Source organism: Pelodiscus sinensis, chromosome 1 (genome assembly GCF_052426305.1).
Source record: "Pelodiscus sinensis isolate ZL-2025 chromosome 1, ASM5242630v1, whole genome shotgun sequence".
NCBI lineage: Eukaryota > Metazoa > Chordata > Testudines > Trionychidae > Pelodiscus > Pelodiscus sinensis.
The window spans coordinates 57,772,588-57,785,701 of NC_143052.1; the positions used below are offsets into that span (position 1 = coordinate 57,772,588).

General features: G+C 45.2%; 1 protein-coding gene across 5 annotated transcripts in view; it reads right to left on the minus strand.

The window, feature by feature from the left end:
• Positions 1-12,252, minus strand: part of SCAF11 (SR-related CTD associated factor 11) — a 75,534-nt gene extending 63,282 nt beyond the window's left edge. For 3 of the 5 annotated variants that reach the window (XM_089779473.1, XM_075930482.2, XM_006126486.3), the window contains exon 1: positions 11,970-12,251. The gene's annotated coding sequence lies outside the window, so the exon portion shown is untranslated. Of the gene's footprint in view, positions 1-11,969 lie in introns of all 5 variants that reach the window. The other 2 variants (XM_089779478.1, XM_006126487.3) reach the window with 2 other exon arrangements.
• Between the last annotated feature and the right edge of the window lie 862 nt (positions 12,253-13,114).

The following is a 13,114-nucleotide window of genomic DNA, read 5'->3' on the forward strand; positions in this document are numbered from 1 at the left end:
TTAGCATCTTGATCCTGTAAAGGCCTCAACTGGTTGTTCAGCAGGCTTTCTGCTGTTGACATATTTTAAAAAATATTTGATATTACTTTGAGTTTTTGGCTAGCTGTTCTTCAAATTCCTGTTTGGTCTTCCTAATTATATTTTTACACGTCATTTGATAAGTTTATGCTCCTTTCTGGACAGAATCATCACACCAAAGGCAATTTAGTTTTACCCTGGCATCTGAAACATTTGGAATCCACCCTATCCAAAATGCAAGGCTGAGTTTTGTTATTACACCTGTGCTACCAAGTGGAACACATATGTAACTGACAGTGAACTTGACCTTAATTATCATTACTGATAACAGCAAAAGCTACAGACTTTCAGATTCCATGGTAGACTTCAAAGCTGTCAAATGGGATAGACTAATAGTAAAAAGATAGCTAACAAAATGTGATATGGAAATCACTGACACAAAAATGGAACCCAGTCTGCCGCTCAGTCACTTTCCAGATAAAATTATTAGGGATATAAAATATTAAATAGTTAACTGGCAAGCATTAGTCTTATGATTAACATACTGCAGCTAATGATTAAAACAAATTTTACCAATTTTGTGACACCAATATTAAAAAAGCCATAGCAACACGAGCAAATATGTAGCATAACCCAATTATCATTGTTTTACATGGTCTTATTTCTTTGCCTGTGTATTTTTCTGCATTTCACAGTGTATGCAGAAATAGGTTCCACATCATTAGAGCCATTGCTGTGGAACGCATGTCACGCTTTGGCAGTGTTAAACCTTCAGACACCACCACACAGGCCCTTGTAATTTTTGGTGACTACTTTTCCAGAGCTGTAAGCACCCCCATAGTTTGAAGATGGAGTAATGCCTGGAATCTTTTCACAAAAATAACAGAAGACATTGTTAAATATAAACTGGTAAGCCAGAACTGAGGTATGCAAACAGCACTGCAGTAACGCTACAACATCTGAAGATGAAACGGCCCTCTGTTCCATGCGAAAAAGAACATTGCCATTACACTACTACAGTGGAAAGACAGGGTTTGGTGGCCATGTAATGGCACAATAACACGATAAGTACGGCTGCAGTTCTTCTACAGAGGTTGCTGGGTCAGCCTGAATCCAGCTGCTCCAGCAGTCCCTAAAGGCAGCTGCACTGGGGACCATTCAAGCAGCACTCCCAGGGACCGTCCTGAAGCTAGCCACACCAGCACTGGTCCCTGCAGAGCCACCTACCCCCTTCTGCCCCATGCTGCTGCCTCTGATAGAGAAGCAGCAGCAGCACTGGAGGAGGGGGAAGCGGGAGCCGGTAAATGCTGGAAGCAGCTTTCAAGCCGGGTCCCCGAACATATCAGCTCCCAGGGAGCTACCTGACCCCCATGCAGATGCCCCTTTCCTAAAGAGATCATTGATACAGGATTCCAATTCTTAGGCCTGGTCTTCACTAGGAATTTAGGTCAGTTTTAGCCACATAAGGTCAATTTTCTAAACAACGTATTCACACTACCAAGCTCTTTTCACTGACTTTAAGGCCCGCTGAAGTCAGTTTCAGTACTCCTACTTTTAATGAGTAACATTAAATGTGATCTTGCATGGCTGGCTTTATGGTAGTGTAGACGCAGCACTGAGAAAGAACATGTTCTTGGCCTCCTGAAATCATCCCAAAGTGCCTCGCTGTGACCACTCTGGCCACAACTTGCAACTCTACTGCTCTCCAGGTGAATAGGAAATGAGTCCAGCAGCAGTGATAAACCCTCATCAATGGTTTATCTTTTGTGATGGCTATCAGGGTAGAAAAATAAGGAGTGGTCCTGTGGCATCTTAGAGACTAACCAAATATATAGAATCTAGGGATGTTAAACTTAGATTAATTGGGCTAATCGAATTGTTGATGCAATTTGCATCAACTATTCAATTAGTTGATAAGGGTGCCTCCATCTTTGAAGCATAGCAACAGACCCAGGGCTGACAAAGGTGAAAGTACTGCAGGGATCATGGGGCCAGAGGGGGGACTGAAGCAGCAGTGCCAAGTGGAACCCTGGGCTCCATGCGGAACTGCTATTTTGAAATATTGCCTGAAGTCCGGGGCCAGGTGGAGAGGACTCCACAGGTGGTGACTCCCCCAGTGGCCCTGGGCTACATGCAGCATTTCAAAGTGGCAGTGTCATAGGGAGCCTGGGGTCTGGCCCTGGGCTCCATGCAGCACTGCCACTTTGAAGTGCCCCATCCCTTTCCCCCACCTTGCTACCTCTTTCTGATAGAGGCAGCAAGTGGAGGGGATGTAGGGGGAAGCGACTAGTCTACCAGTGTGTCGACTATCCGATAAGAATTTGCTTATTGGACAGTCAACTAGTCATTCACATCCCTAATAGAATCATGAGCTTTGGCAGGCAAAACCCACTTAAAATATCACCAACTATCACAGCCGAGGTGGTCAACATTAGGCTGAAGAAAAATGCAGAAGACATGTTGTGTATGCCGAAAACAATTTCCATAACCTTGAACAAATTGCTGAAAAATTGCTCCTGTATTGCTCATGCTGTTGAAGAGATACTGATGAAAGGAATATCCAACCACAAAATACTGCAGAGAGTAGCGAAGTGGATGGATCAAGCACTTACTCCGCCTCATTTTCTTGCAAATATTCCCAACCTGAAGTTCCAAGGTAATTGCCCAACTGCTGAAGAAGATGCTGCTATGACAGGAGCATTCAATTGTCCATCAATCATGTCAATCACAATAGATTTCAGAGCTGTAGATGACCCATTCAGGCAGAACAAGTTTGCTAATATTTTAAAGAAAGTGACACCACTGAAGTGGATGTATTAACTACGAATTTGGAACCTGAAATTGCTGAAGTTTTAAACCAGTTTTTGACAGCTGTAGCTTCTTCTGCAGGCACAGAATGAGTTAGTCCAAACAAAGAAAATATTCTATCAAATTCAAGAAATCTATTGGGAGCTGAAAAAGCCAGAATATGTATCTCCCTCTGCCAATCTATGAATAAAAATGGGGGAGGAAGAATTTTAAAAAAATAAAAACAATAGTTTAAAAAATGTGAAGGACTTAGGATACTCATTTGCAAGATACTCAGGTGCACAAGAACTTATATTCCAGACCCTTTCACACAAATTTCCCAGGCTCACCTGAAATAATCAATTTAATTAACTAATTACAGATAAACCTTCTGTTTAGCATACAGTTAAAGCTGTAAATGTGAAACATGTTTTGATAAGAGAAGTTTATGTATCCAAAACATTTAAGGTTATATAATAAAAGTAAGTTTTATTTCAGATTGCTAGTTTAATTAAATTCCAGTTACCCTCCTAATGCAGTTTGTCACAGATCATGAGCAAAAAGTTAATTATCTAGAAAATGAGCAATATCATACACATATTCCAAAGCAATATTGATGAACAAGTAATGAGATTCTGAAAATATTTTTCTGAAAATAATGTTTACTGCAAAGTTGATAAATTACTTTGAAAACTTTTCAGAACTGCTTGGGAAAAAGGCAAAGACAGTGGATTTGTATTGGGTGCAGAGCAGACTGATTAACCTAGGCAGCAGCACGGAGTGGTAAGGGGCTCCCCAGGAGTGGGGACAGGAATGCACAGGCTGCCAGCTCTGCCCCCAGTGACTACTGAATAATCACGTAACTCCTAATATTTGATGCTGTTACGTGATTATTCTATGACTTGATATCTAACATCCCTAATTGACAAGATAACTAAATACTGATGCCTCTGATTTCCTGGTCCACAGGTTAAATTCCAGATATTATTTTGAGAGTGGATCACATTTAAAAAGAGTATTTATAGTAAAAAACAGTACAGGTTGCACCTCCCTAAACCAGGACTCTCTTGTCTGACAACAGCCATGGTTTGGTAAGGCTGTGGATGTTGCTGAACGAGAGCACACAGGGGCAATAGGGCCAGCAGCTGAGAGCCCCACGAAAGAGGCAAGGCTGGTGGTAATGGGGCCAGGCTCTCAGCAAATTGGCGGTAGTAGTGGGTCCATAGTAGCAGGGCAGGGGAGCCCAGGAGTGCTGGCCCATCAGTAGGGTTGTCACAAGGCAGCCCAAGTGGAGCTGCATGCCGGCCTAGTGGTGGGGTCAGAGCTGCAGCAGCCTGGTTAGCAGGAAGGCCAGGTCACGACAGCTCAGAAGGGGAAGGTATCTGGGGCCGAGGCAGGTCGGTAGCTTGATCAGGACCGCATGCCAGCCAGCAGTGGTACTGATGTTGTGGCAGTGGGGCCAGGGCTGTGTGCTGCCATGTCAGTAGTGAGACTGGAGCAGCAGTTATGGCAGTGGGGCAGGGCAGCCACATTGCCTGGCTGGCAGTGGGGTTAAAGGAGTTAGTGACGGGAAGGGGAAGCAGGCTGAGAGGGTTGAAGGCAGGAGACCTTCCCTGGTTCAGCAAACTCCCTCATTCCGGACCAATGAGGTCCAACCTGTAGTAGCATTTGAAAAATAATTGCCAGAGACAATATTTAAGCATTCATGTTCTCCAGGCAACAAATAAGCATTAGTTGTCTCCACATATGATCTATCAGAATTTATTAATACAATGGATAAGATAACACTCACTTGCCTATATGCCGTAATGGAAGAGTAATGCAGACATTTGAGGGCAATTCCACTTCTTAGATATTCTAGTGGATAGTACTGAGAAAATGTTCTTCTTCCATGATTTCTGGATGTGTATGGGGAATCACAGAAGATTTTTAAAATAGGAGACACAGGTTGCTGGGTTACCAAAACAAAATACCCTTCTCCTTGCTTAGTGGGCTAAATGAACATGAATGGGGATCTCACAAGGACATGTGCATAGTTGGGTCCATGCTCCAAGCTTTCACTTTCAACTCTTTAAAGTATGCATGCATTCAACCACATTAGGAAAAATGTTCCTCATGGAAGACGAAGACAACTAAAAGCCCCAATCTGAACAAATGAAAAAGATCAAACAATTGGCCTGATAAAACCCAAGTCAGTCATCTGGCCTTCTGGAAAAAGTAGTAACGTTATCTATTTATCAAGGTATTTTCTGAGGAGTTTTTCACTGAGCAATTTAAAGGGTATTACTGTTGAGTGCTAATCTTAGGCAATGTTTTTATTTCAAGCTCCTATAGCGACTAGGGATGTGAAAGATTTGTAGATTATCCGATAAGCAAATGCTTAATGGATAGTCGACATACTAGTCGTTCTCCTCCTTCCCCCGTTGCCTCTATCAGAAAAAGGCAGCGGGAAGGAGAAGAAGATGCTTCAAAGCGGCAGTGCCACATGCAGCCCAGGGTCTGCCACTTTGAAACATTGCATGCAGTCCAGGGCCACTTGCAGAATAGCTAGCCCCAGGCAGCACACAGCAGTTCAAAGCGGCAGCACTGCATGGAGCCCGTTAAACTCCCCCGCTGACCCCAGACTCCATGCAACACTGCCGCTTTGAAACCCCACAGGGTGCACAGGGCTAATGGGGGATTGCTTGTGTTCCCCGCTGGCCCCATGTTCCCTGCAGCACTTTCGCCTTTGAACTAATCAAATAGTAGATGCAAACAGCACTGACTATTTGATTATCCAATTAATCTAAATTTAACATCCCTATTAGTGACTGTAAGTATGTGTATTTCATCATGCAAAAATATACCAGTTCCCACCATGAAAGTTAGCCTGCACTTAAACAACAGGTGCACAAACCAGTACTCCCCAATATGCTTGATACTAAAAACAGACTAATTTCCCAAATAGCACTAACATAATTTATCCTATACCACTTCTTAATTTATCCTATACCACTTCTTACAGCACAACCCAATTAAATGAAGGCAACCAGAGAAGGAATTCAGCAAAGCTGACAGGCTGAGCTATTGCATCATAGTTCACTCCCCCACCTCCCCGCACACACTTTAGGCAACATTATAATGAAACTTTTTATGTTTAGTCTTTTCAGACACTGATCCTAGATTTTTAAGAGCAGAGTATATCAGCAGTTTCATGTAAAATTCTAACAGAAATCCAAACTGTAGAACTTAATTTTTGTACAAAAGAAATTATGATAATCTTGTCTGCTTGGCAGATAATTAAGCATGGGATCTTAACTAGCCTTGTTCAAATCATGGTAAAAATGTACTTGCCTTGCTGGAAGATTAGAGTATCTTTCACAGAGTTAAAAGTCTACTTGTTTCTGTAGTCACAACGGTTAAGCTCCAAAAACTAAAGAAATCAGGTAAAACTGCCATGTAACTAGAAGACAAATCCATAAGCCCCAATAAATAATACAACATTTTCTATGGCTCCACTTGCTGGTAATGAATAATCGATCGCTGACGTTAGTACAGATCATAAAAAATAAAGATAGTGGAAATTCTTTTAAGGTCTCATGATTTCTTCTATGCTTAAGAGCTCCTGCAGTGCTTTGTAAAACTATACATGCATTGTTAATTAAAAAACTTGTTTTGTTGCTTTGTCTTTATGGTAGTGAAATAAGTTTTCAAATGTGAATCAATTCAGTGTGGTCTTCCCAAGTCTACCAGAAAGGCCTTGTGTACACTTAAATGTTGGATCAACATAACTACAAGGATCAGAGTCCCATAGCTATGCTGAACTAACACTCAGTGTGAATGCAACTATGCGGATGGAAGAATGCACTCACCAACCTTACTACTATTGCTCAGGTATCTGATATTCTTACACCAATGGAAAAAACCCTTCCGTCAACTAGACATGTCAGCACATAGCCAAGTAAACAATTAACCAATAAATTTAGGCTTACTGATTAAGCCTAATGACTTCACACACACACACACCCCGTTGCCTCTGTATCAGTTTCATTATAATGTTGCCTAAAGAGTGGGGGAGGAGTGAAGTATGATGCAATAGCTCTGTATCAGAGGCAGCTAAGTGAGGGGGAGAGCAGGAACTAGTGCCCATGAGGAGCTGGCTTTAAGCAGATTCCCCACAAGCACCAGATCCACATGTCCCCACTCTCAACCCTGCCCTGCTGACGGAGCAGTAGAAGCGTGGACGGTGAGGGGGGCAGGAGGGAACCAATACACACAGGGAGCTGGCTTTCATGCCATCTCCCATCATGTATCGGCCCCTGTGGCCCCACCTGCTCACACGGTTGCTGACTCCTAGAGAGGCAATAAGGGTAGGGATGGGGAGGGGAGGGCAGGAAGGAGCCAGCACTGGGGGGAGTTGCTTAAAAGGCTGAAGGAAGGGCAGGGGAGATGCCACAAAGCAGCCTCTGTCCACAGGCGGTCCAAGCTTCCTATGGACAGAGGCTGCTCTGCATCCCATGGAGACCACTAGTAAAAACAAGGGGTTTTGCCGGAGAAAAGCGCCAGTCTAGACGGGATCTTGCGGAAAATAAACCCTTTTCCGGAAGATCCCTTATTCCTACTTGAAAGTAGGAAAAGGGTTTATTTTCCGCAAGATCCCATCTAGACTGGCGCTTTTCTCCGGCAAAACCCCGAGCCGGAAAAAAGCGGCAGCCATGTTCGTGCAAATGCCGCGGGGGATATTTAAATCCCCCACGGCATATGCAATTCCGACTGGTCTCATTAGCATCCCTTTTCCGGAAAGGGGTGCCAATGTAGACACAGCCAACTTGTGTATCATGGTATATCTCAGGTAAAAAGTAGAAAAATAATTTCATATTTTATACTTCATAAGACAATCGAAGAAGGCGCAAACTATCATCCCCATTCGTAGGCTTTCAAATACAAGTTTACAGTAATTAGTACAAGAGGAGTTAGAATACTTCTTATCCCAACAAAAATTCAAATACATTTTAGTGATATTAATTTGTCATTTCATCTCAAAATCCTGATATTTTAATTACTGTTACCAAGGTTTTTGAATAGGTACAAATGGCAGGGCAGGGGAAGTAAGGAGTTCCACCACTCTTTATCCGGATAGTAAGCGTGAACTGTTAGGGTATGTCTGCAGCACCGCCACAGCACTGAACAATAGACATTTTGTACATTGATGGAAAGGATTTTTCCATTGATGTAAATACTCCAACTCTTCAGTTGGCCTACCTTCATCTACAAAGGCACTAGGGAAAGAGGTTAGGTCAAGCTAACTACATCTGACAGGATTTAAAATTTTTGGCAACTATGTAATTAAGATGACCTAAGTTTTAGGTGCAAACAGTACCACTTTGATAAGTGGTTGTTTACACTACTGCTTAAGCTAATGTACACTTAAATGTACTTAAAAAGCCACCGCATGAGTGACAAGTTTTACTGATTTAAAGAGGAGCATATACTCTGCCAACCTAGCATGAGATGCTCTCCCTCTGACAAAACTTCTTCCTCTTGTTTCAGTGGAGCAATAATGGTGACAGGAGAGAGTTCTCTAGTCAGCATAACACATCTTCACCAGACACACTAGAGCAGCTCAGCTGCATAAGTGCAGCTGTGCTGATATAGCAAGGTCGAATAAGCTAGCCCTAAGTTAGGGATCTCTCCTTTAAAAACAGTTTTGTTAGAAGTCAAATTAATGGATGATTATATGAATCAAGCTCTGGTTATGCCAAAAATTAGCTTTTTAGACTCAGTATCAACTCAGCAGTATAAAAGTCCTAAAAGCTATAAAATTCTGTTGACTTTGTATCATTTTTATCTATCTTTCAAGTGAAACTATGTAGACTACCATAGCCACAAATTTGTAGTCTAGTAAGATAAATGTTTTATTAAGAGCTTACACAAAAGAGTCAAGAAATAGTTCTAGACTCTTCCAGGAACCACATTTAACCTACTTACACAAGGGATAGAGTTTCATTTCCAGGTTGCATATGCATTACCTGAATAGTACACAATTGCACATGTAATTTACATAAGCACATGTACAAACTAGCAAAATAAGGCTCCTGAATACTGCAGCTGAATCTGTGAGTATATACAGGCAGTCCCCGGGTTACATGGATCCGACTTACATCGGATCCCTACTTACAGACGGGGTGAGGCAACCCCACACTAGCTGCTTCCCCCCAGCAGACCAGGGAGACGCGAAGCTAGCGCCCCCCCCCCAGCAGACCAGGGAGACACGGAGCGGCTTTTCTCAGCAGACACCTCAGCTTGAGAATAAAGGACTGAGGGTATGTCTACACTACCCCCCTAGTTCGAACTAGGGGGGGTAATGTAGTCATACGGAGTTGCAAATGAAGCCCGGGATTTGAATTTCCCGGGCTTCATTTGCATAACGCCGGCCGGCGCCATTTTTAAATGCTGGCTAGTTCGGACCCCGTGCTGCGCGGTTACACGCAGCACGGACTAGCTAGTTCGGATTAGGCTTCCTAATCCGAACTAGCTGTACACCTTGTGGAATGGCTTCCTAATCCGAACTAGCTGTACGCCTCGTGGAATGGCGCCGGCCGGCTTTATGCAAATGAAGCCCGGGAAATTCAAATCCCGGGCTTCATTTGCAACTCCGTATGACTACATTGCCCCCCCAGTTCGAACTAGGGGGGTAGTGTAGACATACACTGAGGGAAGTGAGGTGTGGGAGAATAAAACTGAGCTCTGGAGAAATGTTTGGCTAGAGTTTCCCCTACAATATGTACCAGTTCCGACTTACATACAAATTCAACTTAAGAACAAACCTACAGTCCCTATCTTGTACATAACCCGGGGACTGCCTGTATACATAAGCCAGGCATCAGCTTTTACACATTACTACAGTAGTAAGAAAAAAGCCATATCATATATGAGGGTATGTCTAGACTACCTGGCTCCGTCGACAGAGCCACGTAAACTAGTTTACCCAGCATAGGCAAAGAAGCAGGGATTTAAATAATCCCTGGGTCATTAAAATAAACATGGCCGCCACACTGTGCCGACAATCGGTTGATCCGGCACAACGCAGTAGTCTAGACGCAGATCGGTCAGCTGGGGAAGCCTTTGTCGACCGGTCCTGTAAGCCTTGTTTCATGAGGCATACGGGATCGGTCGGCAAAGGCTTCCCCAGTCGACCGATCCGCGTCTAAACTACCGTGCTGTGCCGGATCAGCTGACTGTCGGCACAGCGCGGTGGCCATGTTTATTTTAATGAAGCAGGGATTATTTAAATCCCTGCTTCTTTGCTTATGCCGGGTAAACTAGTTTACATGGCTCCATTGACGGAGCCATATAGTCTAGACATACCCTGAGAGTCACACTCTTCTCTCAAACTCACAGAATTCATTCATTATTGAGTACTACATATATAAAGCTGAACTTCTAAGAAAGTATCTAAAGTTTATTTTTTTTAAATGGTAAAAATCCAAAATGGTATGGATCTAAAAGGCTAATCTTTTCAGAAGGTTCAAAGAACATGGTGTGTTTTTAAGCCTTAATTGTAAGGCAAATACTGGGCAACATCTGACATACAATTTTGCAGTCCTGCATTCCATTTAAAGTGTCAGCTAAGTATTATTGCTGCAACTAGAAATCTTATATTTAGCATGAAGCTTTTAAAAAAATCTAAGATGTTCCATGCTCTCCATCCAAATGCTTTCATTTTAGACAGCAAACTCTTTGGGTGCCATTGTACAGATGTAATAAACAACAGCCTCTTCCCCCAGAGTGGTTGTTGCCTTTGGGCTCTATTGTAATATACATATTAATGAAAATCTAAGTAAAGTACAAAAAACTGTATTCCAATAAGCAGTAAAACAATTAAAAAATGAACTGTCTTAGTACTGTCTTAGTAGTGTCTGTCTTTATTTTAAAAGAAGCTTCCTTGCCTTATACTCATAGCACATCAGATTAGTAAACATGAAAGAATCACCTTTTTCTTTTCACTATTTAATTTCTGTATTTCACTTGTATTCGATATTTAGTTCAATAGCATTTAAAGTACAAACACTGCAGAAAATTTTGAAGTCTGTGAAAGTTACTCAATTTTAAGTAAGCATAAAATATCTTTACTTTTATTAGTATTAGGGAATGTGAACTATAAATGCATATTTAAGATGCGAGCTTCCTCTGATCCGCCAACATCCATTCTTTCCATGGATATCAAGGGGGGAAATAAAATATAGAATGACTGATGACCACATTTCCTCCACAACTCAACGCAGAAAGTTTCACGGATTTAAGGGCCAAATTTTCTTCTCACTACTAGTTTTATCCCAGTGTCACACTAATGACAAATTACGTCTGATTTACAAGGGCATAAAAGTAACCACAAACGGAGTAAGTCCCAAGCACCACTCTTTAACTTTACTACAACGTTCGAGCCTTAATCTAATTCTTGGGGCCTGAAAACAACACCCGGATGCGGGGATGCCAATACAGAAAGTTTGGATCCAAATGTTTTACTACAAAAGTGGTCTAGGTAAGATTTTGACCGACCCGAAGGGAGCAACATTCAGCTCCCTACATGGGACTGCTGTACACATGCCAACAGAGTTTGGTCCGTGCCTATCGCGGTTATGTAGAGTCGGGATCGGGATTTGTTGTGGCGGTTTGTTTTTGTACAACAAAGCTTTTCCCGGATGCTGGAGGCGCGGGGAGTGAGGTCAACGAGGAGAAGTGCTCGGGAGCAGCCGGCGCTTGTCCAGGGACTCGGGAGCTAAGTTACTGCCGCAGCTGGTCCCCTTTGTTTTCCCTCTTGCCCCGCGGAAAGACATAGCCCGACGGGTAAGGGTCCGGGGCAGCGCGCCCAGAGCCTGCAGAGCAACGGCCTGTCACGTTTGGGTTTAAACCCGTGAGCTCGTGTCAGCCTCCTCGCACAGGCGGGAGACGGGAGGCCGCAGTTAGGGCCGGGCCCCACATCCCACCTGCTGCCGCGGCCGGGGGTGGTGCAGAGACCGTAACTCTCCGGCGGGCTCCGAGCGGAGGTGAAGGCCCCGCCGAGCCGGGAGCCGCCCCGACAGGAGCCGGAGCCAACTACTTTCACTTGCAACATGGGAGGTCCCGGGAGTCCCAGAGGACGCGACACCGCCCCAGCGCTCCCCCATGGAGGGACCCGGGCGTACCTGGCGCCAAGGATCGGAGGCTCCGGCCCTAGAGGCCCCGGGTCCCCAGAGCTCGGTCACTGCTGCGCCGCCAGCTTCCCCAACATGGAGGCTCCGGCTCCTTGCACCGCCGCCGCCGCCTCAGGGCTTCCGGGAGCCGCCGCCGTTGCTCCGCGGCTGAGGCCCTGAACGCGTCCCCAGCCAAAAGGCTCCGCGAGGGGAGGGGCGGGCTCCGAGCGCGCTGCGCCACCGCCGCCTGCTCCGCTCGCGCCTCAGCACTTCCCCGGCCACATGTCCGTCCGTGTGCGGCGGCCGCGCGGCGGCGCTGCCTCTCCGCCTTTTGCGACAGAGGAACAGCGTGGCGGCGGGCGGCGCAGCCTGACAACGAGGCGCTTCCAAACCGGCCCGCAAGGGCATTCTGGGAAAGGTCCTCCGGCTCCGAGTTCCGGAGGGGCGGGGGGACCGCTGAGGCTTGAGGCCAAGGGGCTGAACCCCGCGGCGCAGAGCCCCTGGGGAGCGGGGCGTTTCCCCCGTTGCCGGGGCGCTGGCGGCGGGGCCCTGCGGTGTTTCCAACCCGGCGCCAAGCGGCTGCGTGGCATGGGCAGGCCGGGCGGGCGGCCAAGGCTTAAGAGGAGCCCAGCGCAGGAGTGCGCGGCTGCTTCCCCTCCAGTGCGGGCCTGGCTCTCCAGGCGGGATTTGACTAGCCAGGCTGGGCAGGGCAGAGGTGACAGAGATGCTGGGGGGGGGGACTTGTGATCTGCTTTGACTTGCTGTGATTCAAACACTGGCCACAGAACTTCCCCTGGATAATTCCTAGAGCAGGAGCTTTTAGAAAAGCATCCACTCCATGGAAAAAAATCGTGTGTGAATTTGGCTAGTGTTATCTGTGTGAATTTGCCTCCTTTGAACCACTGGACTGAAGACCCCTTATTAAATATGTTTCTCTATGCAGGCACTTATAGATTATCAGGTCCTCCTTAACTTTGTTTGTTAAACTAAATTGATTGACTGCTTTGAATCTATTATGTAAGAGTGTAGCTGTTTAAACAGGTGACATGCTAATTGGTTACCAATCGGCTACACAAGGCTCCCAGTCCAGCTCCTGGAAAGCTGTCTGCTGCCCCTGTATCAGAGGCAGCAGCATGGGGCAGAAGCTGGCTCCCTGG